This window comes from Lutjanus erythropterus, chromosome 2 (assembly GCF_056507025.1).
Source record: "Lutjanus erythropterus isolate fLutEry1 chromosome 2, fLutEry1.hap2, whole genome shotgun sequence".
NCBI classification, from domain to species: Eukaryota; Metazoa; Chordata; class Actinopteri; order Lutjaniformes; family Lutjanidae; genus Lutjanus; species Lutjanus erythropterus.
In genome coordinates, this window is record NC_139318.1 from 42,340,217 (window position 1) to 42,362,934 (window position 22,718).

Genomic DNA, 22,718 nt, shown 5'->3' on the forward strand with positions numbered 1-22,718 from the left:
GTAATACCTCACACTACTTGTTAAAACATTTTAGATGAGGAATAGACAGTGCAGTAACAGAATCTTGATCAGCACTGTCAAGCACACGTTTCAACATGGAAAGACATGGAAAGCTTGACAGCTCCAGTTCCGGGTTGCTAAGCTATGATTGGACAGTTGTGGTTTGGACCTGGGGCTTGGACTTCTTTTTTAAAACTAGTGGAGTCCTGCTGGCTATCAGAAAAGAAGCAGGTTTAAGGCACTTCCACATTGGCTCAGCTTTTCAGACTTACTGGTCCTTTTACAACAGTATCTGTGGCGAGGTTATCATCAGCAGCCAAACCTTACGCTTAAACTCACTTTTCTTATTGGCCAATTAGATACATCCATTCCTTTTTTTGTTCAGGAGTAGATTTGCTTTCAGATGCTACTGTTAATTAAATGCAGTTGTGTTTTGTCTCAGTGTTTATACCCTCTTTCAGTTAAATTATTTTCACACTGAAAATTCATATAAAATTCACGTTCAGCTGTTGCATACAGCGACATGCTGTCAGAAGCTTAGCGACTTAAATATAAAAGAGAAACAAATGTCCACAGAAACAAACGCAGCAGTGTGTGTGTGTGTGTGTGTGTGTGTGTGTGTGTGTGTGTGTAAATTAAATGCTGAATAGAGTCTAGATTATGCTCCAGCAGCCCAGTGCTTACATTAAGAGGATTAAAAAAACAAGTAAATCAACAACAGTTGGTGTTTTAATTAACAGAGAATGGCTTGTTAAAGGGGAGAGGGAGAGATGTGTGTTATTTTACATAAAACTTAAATGTGAAAAAATTTTTAAAAAATAAATAGGAAGTCAATATTTGTCCTCCAGCTTTGACGGTTTTTAATTAATCATATTAATATAATGAAAACAAAACTGCCAAAGCAATAAAGTGTAAGAGGCAAATCAAAGATGTTAATCAACAATTAAACAGATCACTAAATAGAATCTCAGTTTAATCTTTCTCCTTATCTCTCGGTCTCTCTTTTCATTTATTTCTACCTCTTCCTATGCCTCTCTCTCTCATAGTGTCACTTTCTTGTCAAAGTTGTTCATGCATATCAGTGAGTATAACTGACTGGTCATGGTCTTGGCAAGAATTGCACAGGTGTAACTAAAAAATACTGATGAAAAACAACTTTTTCTGCAGCGTAGGCAGTTGGAGGTAGCTGCGTGCTGCTCCTCCTGGTTGGTAGGAAAACAGGAATCTGGTGGGAGATCTCCCAGGATCTTGTATGATATCCAAACTTTCCTTGCCTCCTTACATTTCCTCCTCACCAACACCCGATCAGCAACCTGTCTGCACCTCTGTTTTAAATAGTTCATTACTCCTCAGTGTGTGTAAATAGTCCTGGTCCTGGTTTCCTCTGTTTAGTTGCCAGATGGTCAGTGTCACCTTTTTCCATTTGGATAGACATTTCTGTTTGAAATATATTTACCTGCTACCTGCCTGTTCCTGTTTTCCTGCGTCAGCCCTTGGGTTTGTTCACCTGTTATGACTCACCTGTTATGACTCCCTGGCCAGTAGTTCAGTGACTTGACATTTGTATTAGTAGAGGCTGTTTTCATTTTAACGTCTGCAGCACTTTTATTGCCACAAATAAAAGCATGCTCCTTTTTAAAGGCACACCATGTGAGTTCCGCCACCAGGGGGACCTCTCAAATCAAAACACTGACAAAGATGTGGTAAAGTAGCTTGGGATCATGGGAGCTGTTTTCTTCTTTGTTAAACCACCACTATTTAGTCACGTTCACTGACATCCTCTCTCAAGATCTGATGTATCATACATACATACCCTGTGTTTTTGTGTTTTCCTGGAAGTTATAGCAACTATTAGCTACTTGGAAACGCACCATTACCTTGAATAAATTTTGTATTTCTCTGGGTTTGAACATTGTTGAAACATTTGAAGAAATGTAAGTACACAACTCAACAAAATATATAACACGTCACAGCATTTTTAGACATTTTCATGCATAAATGTTACGTTACACTCTTTGCTGATTCTTAATTACAGTGTTGAAACAGTGCCCACGGCCTTGCTGATATTTCATCCTGTATTTTATCCTGTTGTTACATTCATCAACTCTTCCAATCAGTGCATCAGTGCATTAAGAGTATCCTTACTGAACCTCGCAGGTGATGTATGTTCAAACCATCACTCTCTTCCTGTCACCATCTCGTGTCTCTTTAGCTGGTCCATTAAAACCACCTTCTCTTTCTGTTAACTCATCTTTCACTGACTCACCTACACACAGACACATGCACACAGCTTGTTGCGTGCTACCATGCAGCTTGGCCATGTTGAAATAAATTAATGTGTGGTAGGAAATTAACATATGCATGACAGCCTGCTTAATGAGCAAAAGATGTGAGTGTGGGTTGAGGGGGTTGAAGAAGGTATAGAGAGCGAGGCATGAATGAGATAGTAAGTGGGCATTCAGAAAAAAACCAGCACTGCATCAACGTGCAAAGAGCTGCGTCGTTGGGGGTGTGTTGTTTCAGATACATGTGAGAATATAAAATATGAACCAGGAAGTCAGAAGTAAATAGATCTTTCTTTGAATGATTATCAAATGCCAAAATACTGCACAGCAGTTCATAATAGAAAAAAGATGACAGTGCATGCATTGCATTCCAGCAAGAGTTGAGCCAAGTTCAACTTTTTTGCTGACCCTGTGTTATTTTGCCAGAGCCCTCAGCGTTGGCATCTGGACAGACTCTGCTGAAATGAAAGAGAGGGCTGTGTTTTTTCAATCAGGGCTACTGGTGGTCTGAATGGGGCATAAGGCAAAGAGAGAGGGGATGAAGGTGAGGGGAGAGGAGAGAGCTGACCTTCATCTTGCTATCCATTCATTGGTAAAGTAGTGAGTTTGAATCCAAACTGCAGGTTCATTATTATTTGTAGCTGTTATATACTTGGCTGGGTAATAAAAAAACACTGTTGAGCCAGATTTGAGTGTTTTTCTTCTAAACACAACATGTGAAAACACTGAGAAGTTCACTCACTGGCCACTTCATTAAGGTCATTAATTGTTTGTTAATGTAAATATCTAATCAGCCGATCACATGGCAGAAACTCAATGCATTTAGGCATGTAGACACGGTCAAGACAACCTGCTGAAGTTTAAACTGAGCATCTGAATGGGGAAGAAAGGTGATTGAAGTTACTTTGAATGTGGCTGTGTTGGTGCCAGATGGGCTGTTCATGGGCATTTCAGAAACTGCTGACCTATTGGGATTTTCACGCACAGCCATCTCTAGGGTTTACAGAGAATGGTCCAAAAAAAGAGAAAACATCCAGTGAGCGGTAGTTCTCTGGGCGAAAATGCCTTTTTGATGCCAGAGGTCAGAGGAGAATGGCCAGCCTGGTTCAAGATGATAGAAAGGCAACAGTAACTCAAATAACCACTCGTTACAACCAAGGCATGCAGAAGACCATCTCTGAACGCACAACACGTCGAACCTTGGATGTAGCAGATGGGCTACAACAGCAGAAGACCACACCAGGTACCAGTCTTGATTTCTGCTGTGATATTCAGATGGTTGAGTCAGAACTTGGCATAAACATCATGAAAGCATGGATCTATCCTGCCTTGTATCAACGGTTCAGGCTGCTGCTGGTGATGTAATGCTGTGGGGGATATTTTCTTGGCACATTTTGGGCCCCTTGGTACCAACTGAGCATCGTTTAAACCCCACAGCCTACCTGACTATTGTTGCTTACCGTGTTCATCCCTCTATGACCACAGTGTACAGTGTGACAGTGAGTTCACTGTACTCCAATGACCTCCACAGTCACCATATCTCAAGCCCATAGAGCACCTTTGGGATGTGGTGGAACAGGTAATTTGAATCATGGATGTGCAGCCGACAAATTTGCAGCAACTAACCTGATATTCATGATTTCTGTGGTCAGAATTTTTTGGGTGGACCTTTTTTGGGTTCAAATGAGCCCAGCAGTTCACCTCAGCTCACTTCAGTTCCAACAACCCGACACAATAAACAAAAAAGATTGCCATTCGTGTGAAATTTAATATTTCTTAATTTGTGTTAATTTCTTAATCTGGTGGCTCAGTGCGTAGAGTGTTTGTTCCATGCATTCAACTCCCACTTATGGCCCTTTGCTGCATGTCATTCCTCGACTCTCTTTCCTCTGTCCTATAAATGAATAGTCTGACTCATTGGATGCACGCTGCGGGTATAAGTCTTCTATTGATTGCTTGTTTCAGACAGCATTGCAGCGTTTGCTATCTATGCTTTCAGAGTCCTCGTGACACAAAAACAACCTCCAAGCTGCCTGGGACACAGGTATGAACGTAAACAAGCTAACAGCTGTTACCTTTTCTTTTGTTCATATTTATTTCATTTTTATTTTTCATATTTCTTCATTCATATTCTTATTTATAGGTTTTAAGGGCTGAGAGAGAGTCAGGGCGAGATGCATTTCATTGCATTGATTGTACACTGTGCTTTTAATGTGTGTGACAAATAAACCAGGGCTCACCTTCTGACATGCAAATGTTGCACCAGAACAAATTCTCCCTTGACACTGTTGTATGCACTATCACTTTCATTGCACCCTGGGCTTAGCGCTGTCCAAGACATTTCTGATGCAAATAGACCTTTCTTCAACGCTGACCGCTGTGAAGAGAGGTCAGACTATGTGAGACTAATAAATTAAAGGCATAAAAGCCCCAACAAATGTTTAAACCAAACAAAAAAAAAAAAACACTCTACCTTTAATAACCTTGGGACGCCTGAGATTTATTTTGAGAGGTCTTGGATGGTCTTGAACCCAAGGTTAGAAACAACTTAATTACAGATTTCTGTGCGTCAAAGCACACAATGTGTGAAATATTATATTTGTTGGTTTCATGTACAGTAGAGAGAAGAAACTAGAGGAGGAATGAAAAAAGTATATTCATCACATTTGAAACATAATGTGCTAAAGCGTCTGCACAAATAAACCCTGCAGGAAGTGCAAGTCTACTATACATCCTAAATTCACTGTTTGGTTTCTGTGTGTGTGAATCAGTACTGAAAGTCTGAGTTTGAGAGTGTGCAGGTAGGTGTGCTTAAGTGCATTAGTGTGTGTGTGAGGACAGGTGACGTGTGAGCAGATGCCCTGTGCCTGTGTGTGTGTGTGTGTGTGTGTGTGTGTGTGTGTAAACGTGTGCGCTACTCTAAGCCATTCTGAGGCAGAGCAGGGATTGGTGCTGTGCAATAGCCTACAGTGGTGTGAACCTCGTTAATTACCCCCCCTGTCTTTGATCTCAGCCTAACGAGGAGAAAACGAGGTGTTAACGAGCCCAGGCGGGCTCTGGGGGACTTTCAGCTACTAATCACTCCATGGGAAAAGCTGTCTGTGTGTGTGTGTGTGTGTGTGTGTGTGTGTGTGTGTGTGTGTGTGTGTGTGGAGGGTGTGCTCCGTGTTTCAGGTGAGAATTCGAGAGTGGTTTGCAGTTGGTCCTGAAAACTTTTGATGGAGACTGTGGAACGGTTCTAACAAATGTTTGAGAGGTTCATTGGAGGTTGTGAAAAATTTGTCAGGTGGTCTTTGAAGTGTGTGTGCAGCTGTGAAGATGAAGGTTCTGAGAAGCAAAGTTTTGCAAAGGTTTTTTGAAAAAGTGGTCTGTTGAGGACCACAGGAGTCGTTGGCAGGCTTTTGTAGATGGTTGTGGTCGTGTTTGTGGGGATTTCTTTAAATAAGGCGCAAGAAAGAGTTAAGATGTAATGAAGTCTGAATGACAAGGATGTTTAGGTAAGTTTTAAACTATGTCTTGATGAGGTCTTAATTTTCCTTTTCACACCGGTACTGAAGACTGACAATGAATAAACCCTTAATCTTAGATTAGAAATTGAGCCCAAGCTTGGTCAGTGGCCATACACACTTTGGCATCTCAAACAAGCACACAAGCCAACCTTTAATGTCTGTATGAGGCACTCGAGTCGTCCATTCACTCCACTATTGAACTATTTGTGGCATTATAGACACTGTGAGTGTCTGACATTCATCCTACCATCGCTGCTTTGTCACTGCTCCTTGGTGTCTCATACTGATGCGCAAGGTACCCTTATGTACCTGTTATATACCTTAAAACTTTTAATGGTATTTTGGTTTTGACATGTGACACAAAACCATGAATCCTGTGGGAAAGTCCCATGTTTCTTTGATCCATCCACCCACCTCAGCTCCTCCAGACACAAACTTTTCCCTCTTCATACTGATTTAAAAGCCCTGTGCATCTCATACAGTCACAGCCGACTTAACATTGAAATCATGTTTATAGCCGTTCTAAATTGCCCTGCTCAAAGGTAGAGTCAAATATGTACTTCGGAGTACGCTGGCACTATAAAGGGTCCTTTGAACTAAAGTGACCAACACTGGTTCCACTTAATTAATAATTAAATACAGTTTTACTCACTTTTTTTATTTTATTTTGTGTGTGAGAGCCTTTACTGGTGGATATTTCGGACCCATTCAGCTGTGCAAATTCTTTGTGGATCCTGATTCCTTTTTTGGTTCAGAGCATTATTATAAAAGAGCAAAGCTCAAGTGGGATTAAAAAAATAAATCTTTCACCTTGAATCATTGGCACTGACCGTTCGTGGCTTTGAAATTAGGCTATTTGAAAACTTGTTTAAATTTCAAGCTAGAAGAGTGCACTCTAGCTTGAGATGCAAACCAAAGAGATCAGCTGTCAATGGTAGCATAAAACAGAGCAGTCAAATAATAGAAGTACTGCCTCACAGTTGTGTACCATCATATGAAATTTTGTTATGATTAACGTATGAATTTTTGATTTATGGTCAAAAATGTGTTGAGTGAGCTCCCTGTCACCTTGAGCTTTGACCATCAGTTCATCCTTAAGTCCAAGTGGACGCTTGAACCAAGTTTGGAGAAATTCCCTCAAACAGTTCCTAAGATATCACCCTCACAAGAACAGAACAGAGGTCACAGTGACTTTGTCCTTTGACCACCAAAATTTCAGTTCATCTTTGAGTCCAACTGGTCATTTGTGCAAATTTTAAGAAATTCCCTTGAGATATTGCGTTCACAAGACTGGGATGAAGTGGCCGCAGCTGTCGCCAACCATGAAAATCGTTTTTTTCAAGCATACCGTCATGAATATGCACGAAAAACAGGCTGACGGAGGGAGGTCTGCTGATCACGCATGCACACGCTAATCCACTCACATGTGCACTCGCACATATGCACACATGGAAGCAACTGCATGATAGTAAATAGAAATAAATTAGTTCTATTGACTTTGTAAATTACTTACTTTAAATTAGAACAAATGCCCCAGCGTTCCTGAGATGGAAGACTCAAACCTATTCCCCTGTGCGTGACTGCTGAGTGGCTGGTCACACCAAAGAAATTGAAAATGTTACTCTAAAATAGAGGGTAATTAATTTCAAATGAGAAAATCCATCAGTGATGCATCAATCTTGTGAAGATGTATGTGCTGCGTGTCTTGGATTTACTCCATCCATGCATTGATAATGCAGAATGAAGTCACACGTCACCATACGTTCTTCTGACTTACACGTAATTGCTTCTTGCCTCATTTGAGGTTGAAATCAATAACAGCGCCTCACTGGTTCTACCTGCCTCAGTTTCAGCTAGCTCAACTAATCTGAATGTGAGGAAGACACCCACAGCTTTTACATGAAGGCTGCTTTCTTCTCTTGTTGCTGTGACTGAAGGCTCTCTGAGTCTGCTTTTCATTGCAATTGGAAAAAAAAAACAAAAAAACAAACCCACAAACAGCAAATCCATGACATTCAGCTTCACCTCATGCAGCAGATGGTGACGACAGTCTGTTTATATCTGATGGTGTTATCAAGACGACATTGTGCTTAACTTACTTTTTATTTTAGGAATTTAACAAATTTATCTTTCAATCTGTCTCTCACACACACATTGACTGAGTAGAGTTTTCTTTTCTGAGTGGAGAAAAGGTGAAAAATGTTAGCTGAGTGATTGCAAGCTTTTGGCAATTCGTCAAGCTGGTTAGGGGTTGTGGGCCACTCATTCTCATACCAACACAGCAAAATAGGTTGATTGCCAGTGACTCCCAAAACGACACGTGTGACTGATGCACAATACTGGCAGTGACAGGCTTAACAGTTGCAGTTTTGTTAGGGTTAGAATTAGGCATAAAAACTACTTGGTTAGGTTTAGGAAAAGATTGTGGTTGCAGTTAAAATAAGTATTGTATGTATGTCACATGGCGGAAACCCACTTTGACTTTATGTGTGTGAATTTTTTTGTGTGCATTCAGAACCAACAGATCCACAGAGGAAGGCTCCACCACCCTTCATTCAACACAAACTCCCCCATGAAGCTAACTGGCAAACTGAAAACTCTGAACCTGACTGGACCAGACTCAGCGCAATTGAATATTGGACTTCCTCACAGACAGACCCCAGACAGTTTGGAATGGCGGTCTCACCTCCTCTATTCCAGAGCTCAACACAGGAGCTCCTCAGGGTTGTGCGCTCAGCCCCCTCCTGTGCACACTGCAAACCCACGACTGCAGTCCCAGGCGATTGTTAAGTTTGCAGACGACACTACCATCAGTCTCAACAGTCTTGCAGAGTGCTGCACAGAAAACAACCTACTGCTCAACATCGGCAAAACCAAAGAGCTGATTGTTGATTCTGGGAGAAAAGAGGCAAAGACGCACACCCCTGTCTACATCTGTAGAGCAGAAATGGAGTAGATGAACAGATTTAGGTTCCTGGGAATCAGCATTACAGAGAACCTCTCTCATCACACATCTCCATCCTGGTAAAGAAGGCTCAGAAATAACTACTTTTGTTAAACAAATTTAAGAATTCCTCTGCCATGTTCTTGTTAACATCTACAATAGAAAGTTTACCCTGCGAGGCACCTGCAGTTTGATTCACGAGATCACACGAGAATCCATCTTGCCAGGCTTCAAGTTGTCCGTTTGTGTCCAGACCAAAAGTGGCGCAGCCAATCAGCATCCTTGGAGGGACTACTAGCATGGGTCTACAGAAGGTCATAAAAACTGCCCAGAACCCATCTACCAAGCAACAGTCATATCGGGGAGGTGAGGTACCTTCACAGAGCCCAAAGGATACTGACAGACAATTCCCACCCCAGCCACAGTCTCTTTACCCTGCTGCCATCAGGCAGGAGATACAGAAGTATCCGCTGCCGTCCACCAGACTGAAGAGCAGCCTCTTCCCTCAGGCTGTGAGACTGATTATTTCATCCTCAGCACTCACTCGTTCCAATTCCAAATAATTGATCAATCAAAGAGGAAACTACATCATAATCTCATTTTACCACCTTGCTGTAAACGATACATAAAATCGCCTTGTATCCCCGAAATCTTTCATTTCATACTGCGCTCAAAACCTAGTCTCCTCAGTGAAAGTCCTGATATCCATATGCAGACTATTTGGCTCTTTACTTCTGTCATAATTAATCGTAAATATGGGTTGTAATAAGCTGCTTGCACAGACGACCTGGACGCTCATTTTTCTCTTGGGGACAGGCTTGTTGTGTGGCAGCAACAAAAGTGATTTCATTGAAATTCTTCATGGTAAATCTACCACTCAGTCTCAAGGATAAAGTTTCCTCAGTTTAGCGTAGAGCTTCTGAGTGGAGAGTATGTGGTGCACACATACTTAAAAGAGTGTATTTGTGTGTGTTTTTTAAGGAAGAGAGGTTAAAGGTGTAGTACACTGTGTACATGTGCCTGATAAAGACAGTGCAGCATCTGGGTGGAGGAGGAGGGGAGGTAGAGAAGGAATTAAGTTGGCCAGCAGCTGTGCACTACAGCAGCCCTGACCTTTAACTTTCCTGCTCACTGCTGCTCACCTTAACTTAATTTTGATTCTTCACCTTCGCCCTTAATATCAACCCTGAAATGACATTTTCACGAAGTAAAGGACTGAGCATATAGTATCCTTTACTGTTGGCAGGACACACACACACACACACACACACACACACACACACACACACACACACACACACACATCCAAGGTCCATGTATCCCTGCAAGCTCCAAGCCCAGATATTAAGAACACTTTATCCTTGCGGAAAATTCTATCACAGTTCAATATTATGTCAACAATCACCACAGGGTTTAAATAAATGGCTGCTTCAACAATTGCACGATTCAGGTATTTACAGAGAGTAAACATTTTATTGCAGAGGGTTCCTGCAGATCTGAAAAGTCTGAAAAAGTACTGAACTGGAAAATTAGTTTTTTAACGCCTCAAAATGTTTTTAGGCAAATTTCCAGTGTCATTAAAAGAACAAGTCATGAAATTGTAATGTCATTGGTAAATTTGATATATCGAGTTATTCCAGTAACAATTCAGACTAGATCAAGTGGTAACACTTCATTTGAAGGGACGTGCATAAGACGTTCATTACATTGTCACATCTATGTCATGACACCTGTCATAAACATGAAGGAGCCACAACACTTAATACACATATGCAATTATGCATGCACCACACACGTTTTCAGCAAGATGAATTTAAACTCCAGCCATAAATGATGTCAATACAAATTAAAATGATTAATCAAGAACAGTTCGGCTTTGCTTGACAGGCCTCGTTACAGAACAAAACAACTTGGGTGTGTCTAAAATTAGTGGAGATGAAAATAATGTGGTGAACACTGGAAAGTCAGCGCTGACCGATGAATAAATGTGGATGATTCTTACAGCTGTCCACAGCTGCTTCATACTGTATGAGAAGCTTCTCCTTCAGTTCATGAAATCCCTGCAGCACCTGAAGACAGCAGCACCAGAGCAGAGTCTGGGCTTGTGGTGTTACACACAGCCGCTCACTGTGTGTGACCTTCATTATATCACCTGAAAACAACACAGAGCTGCTACAGTTTGAGGTGAATTACTTCAGAATTATTGCTAAAATAGCGCTGGTCTGTTGTTATCCTCACCAAATCACCTTCTTTATGTTGCTGAGTGTTTGTTATCATGTTTAACTGTGGCTGGTACCGCTGGTTCAGAGCAATGAAACCAGTGATGTAACTGGTAAGAGACTATTTAATGATCACCACACCTGCTGATCTTCACCTTCACCCGGCCAGTTTGTACACACACTGCTGCACAAACATGAACCAAAACAAAAGGTACACATGGAGACACACAGTTTGTTCTAGGGAGGATAAAACCTGAGTGTTCTAAGTAAACCTACAAAAAAACCTAACAAAATATGCCTTACTTGTAAATGAAGAAGTGTACCTGGGTGCAAATTTAGCTAAAACTCAGTCACACAGGGGACTGCTATGATTGGTGGAACTAGTGGGATGTTACAATGATTGGACAAAATTGCAAGTTCCTGGAGGGACTGATAAAAGTAGCACTGGTAATAATAAAAAACGGACGTAAAAAAAAAAATACTGTTCCCTAGTGACAGTATTTCTTTAAAAGTAAGATTTATGAAGAGGTTTAAAAGATGTGGATGATAATATGAAGTGTTTTGACATAGTTATTTGAGTGAATGAAGTGTGTTTGTATGTTTTTAGCAGGTGATAATATTCAGCAGAATAGGAGCAGAATAGCAGGGTGTACTGGGTAATTGAAGGCTGTTAATCTTTGCTCTGAAACTTTCAGCATTATAACAGAGAATCTCTTGATTTGGCAGCTGATGTACAGCAGGGAAAATGCCTGTAGTGATTTGTTTGACAAGAGCAGATCTGGCCTAGATTTTGTGCTACATTTTCTGACAATAATCAGTCAATGAGGGAATTTAAACAGCTTTTTAACCAGAAAATATGCATCAAAGACATCCAACTGACAGGCAGGTTTCTGGTTAAAGGTATCGCTCCAAGCTTCCCCCCTGGGGACTTCAGCATTTTGTTTTCTTTTTTTCTTTTTTTCAAGCAAGCTTTGGAAGCAAAAGTTTTCTTTTCTTCACAAGAAAACAGCAGAGTAACTGATTCCTGCCAAACGAAAAACATCTCTTGCACAACTAGAAACCGCAAGAGCTGTCCAAACACTGAGATGTGTCTGTCATCTTTTTAAACCCGAGTTTTCTAACTTTTTGTTGAAGATTCTGGACTCTTGGGGTTTCAGAAAAATGTGTGGTCTGATCAATGGGCACTCTCTGGTGGGCTGGTCAGGTCCACAGTTATAATAAGATAATATACAGTATTTTTTTTCTTTCCCTAACCTTGAGGAAGTAGTTTTTGATGAATGAACCTAACCAAACTAAAATCATAAGTGTCAGATCAGAACATTCTAATATGAATTCTGTAATGAATTTAGAAAACACTGGCAAGCACTTTATTCCTGCAAACAGGAGCACCAGGAATTATGGGTCATTGTGGAAGACAATCATATCCTGTATGACCTGCAGTAGAGATGTTCAAATCAAGTCTTTTTTGGCCAAAAGTCCAAGTCCTGTAAAGGTCAAGTATGTCAGATTTAGGAAGGTTATTAGCAGATTATGTCAGGATTTGAGCATGTTTTCACTGTAAATAATTATCTGAAAATAAGAATCAATCAATATCTTAGAATGAGCCCTTTGTGACCCTCTTCCATGGAGTCCACCATGCTGCACAGCCATGTTTCTACAGTATCCCAGCATGGACAAAGCAAAGACTGACTCTACTTGGCGATAGGTTCTCCTACAAACTTGGAAGGGGAGAGTGAGGCGACATGTTTGCATTCTGCAAGCTCAACACTAGATGCCACTGAATCTTATACACTGGTCCTTCAAAAGTCCAACACAACATTTACCTAAAGACTGATTAAATACCAGCATGTATCAAACACACTGACAAGTCTACTTATTCCCCGTCTGTTTGTCCAAGATCTCTTGACCCGCCCACCCTTTTCCTTTACTGTCATCCTCTCCCTTTCCCCTCTTATCTCTTCTGATTCTGTCCAGGCCATATCTCTCTCATGTCTCATTCTAGGCACAATCTAGGTCCATAATAGTAGGACTACAGATGGAAAATCTGGTGCAACCATGTTTTCATTTTTTGTAACTGATAAATGTCATTGCACAGTTCTTTTTAAACTAAACTAAACTAAACTAAACTAAACTAAACTAAACTAATCACCCTGGACCTCTGAGTCTTCAGCACGTTCTCCAGGACTAGCTTAGCTGATGGCTTCCTCCCTCCACTCTCACCCACCCGTTACATTCATTCATTCATTCATTAACATCTGACCTCTCTGAATGTTGATTAAACCTTTTAAACTACATATTCTTGTAGTCTGGTCCTTGCTAGTTAATAGCACTTGTTGTACAGCAGAGGTCTGGAGTGGAGATTCTTTTCTCACAAAAAACCTCCAGCAGAGCAGAGACAGGAGCTTTCGAGAGCACTTAACAACAGACGGGTTTAATTCTGGCTCATTTTACTGGTGGAATAAACATTAATTAGCATCAGCGCTGGCTAACAATCAGAAGCTGCTACCTGAATAATTTGAACACCGATGTTTGCTAATTATAAGTAAGCATGGTTTGGCATTTTTGCCAAGTTCAGAGTCACTCAAGATGCAACCAGAACATTTTCCACATTCACACACTCTCTCTCAGTGAAAGGCTGCGCTGTGGAGTCCAGCTGTAATAAAGCAGAGCAGCACTCTGTCTAAGGGGCTAAGGGGGACACAAGACAGGAGAGGACAGCAAAGAAAGGACAGGAGTTCGATCAGCTTTATTTTAGACAATACTGATCCATTAAAATATGCCTGGATCAGCCTGATCTTTGACATTTATGACCCTTTACCGTGACATTCATAATATTGACTTAATTAACTGGAGATCTTGTTGACAGGATGTAGTCATCTTGGTTTATTTGTTGACAAAAATCTGACCTCAGAAAAAGAGCAAGGCAATGAGTCTTCATCATCTGACTCAGGGTTATGGTTAGGTACTTATCTGTGGTTAATTCAAAGCATTGTAAGCTCTGAGCTACACGGGGCCTGTGTGAACGTGAACAATGAAAAGATTTCATTGCTAGTAAAGACCTCCTGATAATAATAACTGTATTAAAATTGTTTGGAATCCATGCCGACTGATGTGAATTTGGCAGAACGTTTTACCTTGAGGTTTGGTTAGAATGTCAGAACAACAACAATATGATTAACCTAATTAAAATCTCATCAGATTGGCTGTGGATCACACACACTGTCTTACTCCCATGTTAGCTGAATTTGGACTTCCACCTGCTCATTACCGACATGTTTTCCTACCCTGTACGATCATACAAGGCTCCATTTTTACATGCATTTGCAACATTTGTATAAAAGACATCTGCGAGACTGTGTGAATGAGATGAATATTGAGTAATTACCATTAACTTACATGGAGCAGCGTGTGCTCCTGAGCCAGAGAGCAGCTCAGTCTGCTCAGGTTTGTAATCCCACAGATTCTCCCTTCCCTTTTACCCAGCAGCTGGGAAGCAAAACATGGGAACTTCTGCAGAATTTGTTCATGAGCAAAGTTTAACCTTCACTGTACATTTACTGCCAGTAGGAAACTTAACTGCTAAACTTTCCCTCTTTCCCTGTCTGCCCTTAGAATCTCTCTTTTGCTCAACAACGCTCATTATGCACACACACTGCTGTGCGTATTCCATTATCATGTTGATGGAAAAATAGATCTGTAATACTCACAAATATTGAATGAAAACTACAAACCGCAGAGAACGTCTGGCTGCTCATTTGCTGCTGACCTTTTGAAATGCTGAACCTGTATAGACGAATGCTTCAGTGTGGCGTGAAGGCTCCTGTCATGCGAGTGTGATGTTTGTGTTCGAGACATGGGAAAATATCAGAAATGCTGGACAACAGTTGGGGTATTTTTTAAAGCTTGCTTGAGAATTATTCTTTCCTGAGTCATGTTTGGTGATGCTGCAGTTTGTTGGTGTCCGGTTGGCATCCTCGGCCCTTTCCACTTGTGATGCAGATGAGAATGCATCATCGCAGTCATCAGTCAGAAAGACTGGAGTAATAGTTTCTCCTGAGGGGGATGGTGCTCTCTTGACGCCGCTGTCAGAGCATATTCAGTCAAAAAAAAGTCATGCATATTAACATAGGACTTTTTCTCCATCACAACGTTACCTTGAGAGAACTCTTGTTTGTTGCTGATCTGCTTCTCAAGGTAGTTGATTCCCCGAAACCCCTCCACCTGCTTGACATTTGTGCAAAGTTGGACTTGCTCCTCGGGCTGGCTCGGGGGAAATTCATTCACAAAACCACCACCTGTTTGGAAAGCCGATCTTTTTTTTTCTTATGATCCAGTTCTACTTTCTGTTGCTGCCTACTGCCTTTCCGGGATGTTTTTACATTCAACCGCTGACCTGTTCGCTGAGATGATAGCTTTCACCCCTTGTCAGAGGAGGAATGCATGATTGCATTTCTGCAATGTTTACTGCCTCTTGAATCAATGCAGAGGACAATTTCTTTTGTTCTTCACTGCTTTCCAGACATTCTCAAGTCTCATTTATCAGATCTCAATTAGCAACAGCTCATTCATGAAACTCAGAGCAGCTGTACTCATTTATATCATGTGGCCCTAATTGTAATTTATGGTAGACTCCTAAATTACATTAGCAAGCAATGACCATGGGATGGAGCAACTCTTATCCTTGGTGAATATTACAATTAAAGCTTTTGTGTTGTTTGTGTACATGCATGCTGGTATACTTTGGGCTTTAGGATTCCTAAATGCAACATTGTGTCACTTTGCCACAAGGTAACGGAGAGCTTACGACCTGTTCTTATCCTTCGTAAACAGCAGGAATTATGAACTTGACATTAGGGATCTAATTATTAAACTGAGGCTATGAATCAGTGCTGCTGTATTTGACTCTACTGACACTCCAGGGTCGAAGAATGTTGTTTGCCGACCCAAAGCTCGGGCGGAGAGTATAATTTTGTCGTCACTGGGTAAAAGTTCTATAATAACCTTTAATCATAATGTAATTGAAATGATCTTAGACAAAACTAGACCTCTGCTGCTCCTCTTGGCTTTGTTTTCAGGATTTCAAAAATCTAGCCAATCAAAAAAATGGAAATTAACAAATCTTGGGGGCACCTTTGGCTCGAGCTCAAGGCACCACCGGAGTTACTTTGTTGTAAGGTTTTTCTAAAATTTGTCTTGCATAGTCTTCTGCTGCTTAGCCCACTCAGACAGAAAACCAGAACTTTAAAAGAAAACCAGAATTACTACCTCATGGTTGTGACCTTACCAACATTATCACTACATGTCTGAGCCCAGAGAATAATTATCAGTGATAAAAATGCAGTCTTCACTTACAGACTATTTTTTACAAAGCCTTCTTGAGAAATTGCATTCACCAGAAGGGGACAGACAGACGGATGGATGGACGGAAAACCCGAAAACATTATGGCTTTGGTCTTCTGATTCCCAGCCTACTAAGAAAAAAATCTCTGGTTAGTTTGACAGACTGCATTTGTTGACCATCATCTGTCAGTCACAGTCTGATAGGAAGTCTAGTTTAGGCTGCTTTAAGCCTCTAAGTCAGTAGGCTACACTAAGTTAAATCATCAGCACCAAAGTTGCAGAGGTTGAACTGCAGAAACATGACGTGGACTCATGCACCTATATATATAAATATGCAATATATATATGCATATATGCATATATATATTGCATATTTTAAGATGTCTGTCTGCCGACATGTCTGTTTTTATTATTTCAGCATCTTTACTCACTCTTTCAATTAATTAATTTTTTATTCTAAATCTCATCTCCGGTGTTCCAGGGCGTCCGTGTTCATAACTGCCTGTCATTACTTCCCTGTTATTATTTTGGAGCATGTTTCCCTGCACAGTTTTGTGTTTGTCTTGATGTTGCTTTCTAGGCCAAGTCTGCTCTGAAAACGAGGCCCCTCATCTCAGCGGGAGTACCTAGTTAAACAAACAATAAATACACTTTCAAAAAGTAGTCAAATCAGCCTGAGATTTCAGCACAACATGTCCTGGGGCAAATGAAGGTTAAAAGAAAATTGTTGCTCAATCATCCGTTGCAACATTTCCTATCCCTGACAGGATTAAGCTTGATGGATATTTACCACAATTATTTCAAAGTGAACGAAAGGAGCCTGGATTAAAGCTTCTTATGGGGCTTTGTGCAGCCGCGTATGTTTAGAAATTCAATTATAGAGTGAAATTATAGAATGGATATAGCATTTAGTCATTTTAATGCCCCATTGTTGAGTTATGAAAGCAAAGTATTATGTTGGCTGTTGAGGCATAAAGTCTCTGTTGTGAATGGAATACAGAAAATGTGATTTTCAGAACAGCAAAAGGCTTCTTTGAAATACAATTCACTGCAATTCAGTGATTATATAATACACAGGAGGTTGGTGCTGCAGGATATCAAGGAGAAAAAAGAATTTTAAAATGGTGTAACCTTGTTAAGCTTAGAGTTTTTAATCAGACAACAGAGTCTCTGAAAAGGTGTTGAATGAGTGTTACATGAAGATTATGAGGATGTAAAGGGTGTGAATAGGTTTTCTTTTTTACATCTGTCCGAGTTGTGAAAAGGTTAGATTATAGTCATTTTTCAGGTTATGCTTGAAGAAAGCAAACAGCTGAAGGAGTTTGTATTTGCTCCCAGTGGCCACACTGGAGCGGGGATTGAAAACCCTGCTGTTATAAAGAGGGGCGAGATGTGATAATCATAAAAATATGTTGATAATGATGCACATTTTCTGTCCGTCTCTCGTGGAAGACGTTCGTGGCGTTGCTCTTGTTTTTACACTTCAAAAGTGATGGATGTAGTTGCGTAAAGTGAGATTGCTTAGCTGTTTCAGAAAGTTAAAGTCATAAAACTTGAACTTTTTTATGTTTAAAATATGTGATAGTGAAAAGCAAGAAAAAATTGGCTCTGTTTTAATCAATATATCTTTAGGTCAGGAGATGCTGGTGTACATTTTAGGAGGCTCCATCATTCAGAGGACTGCATCCTCTGAAGTCCACATATCAGGACCAGTTATGTCACAACGGGTCAACAAGGCAGGTCTCTGTTCAAAGGCTCCTCCAAGTGTGACCTTTTACTGTGGACACGAGCAGTGAGTCTTTAATAGCTGTTAGTATCACATAACACTTCCTACACCCATCATTGTTGTAATGAAATGTGCCCTGTTCACTCCTAAAGTCAGGAAAAATCATTTGAGTATGCTGATTACACTGTATTTTAAGGTAGTTGCTTCAGGCGTTTGATGTGGGGATGCGAATAATTAAAGCTAGATATAAAATTTGCAGAGTACATTTTATTATTCTGATTGGTAATGTTTGTTATTGACCACTAAAAAAATATTTATGCTTAATTTAGCAGGAAATTGCAGCAGCCACAAAAGTCTGCAAATAAACTTTTGGAGGATGGAACATTGTGAAGATCTGAGGTTGTGTCAGGGGAAAAATGAGCTGCTTTTAAAACCTTTTTTCACCGACTGTCCGAGGTGATTTAGTGTCATTATTGTAGCTGGAGCCATTACACTAAAAATCATAAAAAAAAATACTCATAATAGCTTTTTACTGTGTGTGTGTGTTTGTGTGTGTGAGTGATAAATAACTATAGCATGCTGTCATCTGTCTATTTTCAAGAGACATCTGTCAGTGTGAGGGATGGTAAAGATGACCAAATACTCAATACCACATGCAAACAAACACTTTTGTGTATGTTTTTTAGGAGCAAGAAAGCGAACTGAACAACCACAAAATAAATTAAAGCCTTCGTTAACCTGCAAACCAGAGAAAGAGAGAAAGAGAAACCTGGTTTTGTGTGCATTGACTTCCAGTTGCTCTGTGATTTCCTGTTTGAAAAGATTCGAAGCACCTGAAAACATGAGACAGAGCTGTCGAGATTGTGTTTGGATGTCTGTGTTCTACCTTAAAAATAAATCCAAATTAAAGTCTTGCAAATTTAAAAAAAACATACATAGTTTGCCGTGTAGCACATCACAAAGCACTGAACTGGTGGCCTTGTTGGCTTGACAACGTGATTTTTCCGTTCCTTCCAAAACCGTTATAAATCGCTACATTTTTTTAATGATGTGAAACTTTGATCAGGTATAGGCAAAAAAAAAACCCATCTCAGTTATGTACTCCACGACTGATCAGCGTCGGAGGGTCACTCATTACAAAATCTTCTCACCCACAAGTCTGTGCGCTCTCCAAACCGCTTTTTGTTATGTGTGTTATTAATACTGAAGCCTCAGAGTGCAGCATGTTACTCTTGTTGTCTCACATAGTCAGATCTACAGCGTATGACCTGGATATGATGCATCCATAGCACAAAGCAAAGTTTCTACATTGAAGACGGAGCCCCTCTCCTCTCCGTTTTATATGCTTTGGATATGAGGCTTTCCGCTGTGCATAATTATATAAAGAAGTAGGACTAATGGTGCTTTCACATACATGAATACTGAGCTGTTACTGTTTACTGTAAGCTAATTAGTCTCTCAGTCCATGCTGACTGCTGACCGGAGGAGTAGTGTGCATTAACGTTAGTTTGTGAACGTACAGAGAGGAGGAGGGGGAAGAAAAGAGACAGGAGGGACAAAACAGAAAGAACCAGCTTCTCTAGTGCTTCACACAATAAAATACAACAATAAACACACTTGTGCGCGTAACTACAAATGGTCCCAAAATGATCTGGGGATCAAACTTGCCTGAGTAATGAGAGGCAAATATTTGCTTCGCTTTTGCTGTGAACACAACATAAACCCTCTCCTTTAGTCTTATCTTAGCAGCGGCGTTCTGCCACTTCTTGTTACATAGAGAGGAAACAATAAAACTACCTCTTGCAATGGAGAGACACACTAAAAGTGACATTAGATTATTAATGCCTAAGCATCGGTGTACACTCTACCTCTTGACTCCCCTCTCACCCAGCCTGTCTGCAGCTCTCAGCCTGTCTGCTCTCACTGGCTGTAGCTGTTGTAGGGCTTCTTGAGTTACGACACGACATGACCAGATATTAAACCTGCTTGATTTGTGTCTGGGCCTCGGCAAGGCATCAGTGAGCCCTCGTCGAGCTCTGGGTCGTAGGTTTGGGTTTAAATAACTATTTAAGGTTAAGGGACATTTCAATCAGGCAAGTCCTGAGTGAGCAAATTTTTATTGACATGCACAAAAAAGTGGCGAAGGTTTAGGAAGAACAAGATAAACTTGGGGTCTAGACACTGGTGGTGATGAGATGAAGAGAACTGTGACGTGGACTTCTCATGAGCTCAGCCTGGGGTCTGGATATGATGAACTGGGGGTGAATGTGGTGGAGGAAGGCTGCAATGATTTTGTCTAAATGTAGCCACAGAAGTCCATAACATGCTGCTTAACCACAGCCGTAGCATTACTAAAGCCTTCTTTTGTTCCCCTGGTGTCACAGCGTGTATAGTTCTGGAGAAGAAATGCTTGTGGTTAGGTTCAGGGGAATTAATTACCACAAGTCAAGCGGCCATATCAGCTCCTCACAGGCCATGACATACAGTATGTGTCAGTGGTTGCTGAAGCCCAACAAAGGATGCGCGTCCAGGCTGAACCCTGGTGAGCTTCGTGCTGGGTGGTGGGGGCCCGACATCCTCCTGTCCGTCCTCAGCTGTGCACCGGTGGCTCACAGCTTGCAGTTGCTCTCAGTTCATTTAGTTTAACATACAACTCCAAAAGAGGGGTTACTTATTGTTTTTTTTTTATAAATATACATTCATTCTGAATTTGATACCTGCAACACGTTCCAAAAATGTTGGGACAGGGTCATGTTTATATCACATCATCTTTTCTTTTAACACTCGGTAAGCATTTGGGAACTGAGGAAACTAAATCTTGAAGCCTTGGAAGTGAAGTTCTTTTCCATTCTTGCTTGATATATGACTCCATTGGCTCAACAGCCCATGATCATTGTTGTATTTTACCAGGAGACAAGTCTGAACTGCAGGTAGACCAGTCTACTCTATTACAATTCTAGTGCCTGAACTTTTTTTTTACTACAAAGCCAACCTGTGCAGAATGTGTCTTGGCATTGTCTTGCTGAAATAAACAGGGACGTCTCCGAAAAAGATGTTGTACCCTTCAGCATTCACAGATGTGACAGTTACCCATGATGCCATGGGCACTAACACACCCCGGTGCCATCACAGGTGCTGGCTTTTAAAGTTAGCACTGGTCACAATCTCAATTCTTTTTTCCGACATCCATGATTTCCAAAAACAATCTGAAATGTGGCTTCGTCAGACCACAGCACACTTTTCAGTCCGTCTCAGACGAGCCCACAGACGTCTGCAGCGTTTCTAGATATTGTTGATATATGGCTTTCACTTTGCTGAAACTATGTTTACTGATAACGATTTTCCAAAGTGCTCCTGAACCCATGTAGTATCCTTTTCAATGCAGTTTTGAATGCAGTGCTGCCTCAGGGGTCAAATATCACAGACAGTCAAGGTTGGTTTTCAGCCTTGCCCCTTGTGTGCACAGACGTTTTGAACTGTCTGTTGAGAAACCTAGTTCTTCAACTGTGAGGCTCTTTGTCTTTTGGTGCCCTTGTCCTAACTTCTTTGAATTTAGAATTTATTTGAGCAAAAAGAAATGAGAACATCATGTATTAATCTACACATTCATGTAAATACATGCCTAGCCTCTAACAGAAAATGGCAGATACTTAAATAGTGCAGTGCGAAACATTACAATAAAGTAATTTAACATAACTTAGACACTTCTGCAGTCTGAAAGAAGGTGTAGGCTGAAGCTACAGCTTATAACACCTCCTCTTTTATTGTATAAATGTAGAGAAAACAAACAGAAATAGTTCAAGGGTGAGGGTTCTTCATTTTCTATGACTGTCGCCTCAAAATAGTTCCTCATTCTACAGCGTGACAGTTTCCCGCATCTCTGTGTCCTTCCTTCTCCTCTCACTCGTTGACAGGCTCACATTTGATTAAACCCGCCTTCTTAATGTTCGGTCAACTGGTCGATAGCACAAATGACAACTATGTGACATTTTCAATCCTTGTTTTCTTCGGTAACTTTCCAGAAACATGCCTCAACGTGTGAGAGACCGCTGCACGCCGGCGCCATCAAACACGCTGTTAAATACTGAGAAGCACAGAAAATGCCCCGTGATTATGATTTCACATGGTTAGATGCTATTACATCACCAATCTATGAAAAATATACTGTGCTGCATGCGGTAGGAGTGGGGAGGAAAAAAGAAAAAGAGCATCTCTCCAACCTGCAGTGATGCAGATTTGATGGCTGTTTTTATGACCAGTTTACCAAGAAATAAAAAGCACAAGATGTTACAGGCCACATGCAAAAAAAAAAAAAAAAAAAAAACTTTAATTTTACCGACATCCTCTCACTGTCATTATATGTGCTGCTGTACTTGATTATGCTGTATCCTCAAATCAAAGTGAAAATATTGAATATTTTTAATTCATGGGGAGTCTATTAACCGCTCACAGTCTGAAAGCACAGACACACAGTAGCATGCAAGCAAATGCTTCTTCATTTTTTTTTTATCTGTGTGTGTGTGTGTGTGTGTGTGTGTGTGTGTGTGTGCGTGTGTGCGTGTGTGTGTGTCAGTCTGACTCACTCATACATTTTCATATATACAACACACAAGGTCTGTTTCATTTTTACTGACCACGTCTTCTCCAAGGTTTGTATCATAAATACAGAGCACTGACATTTGATGTTTTTTAAAG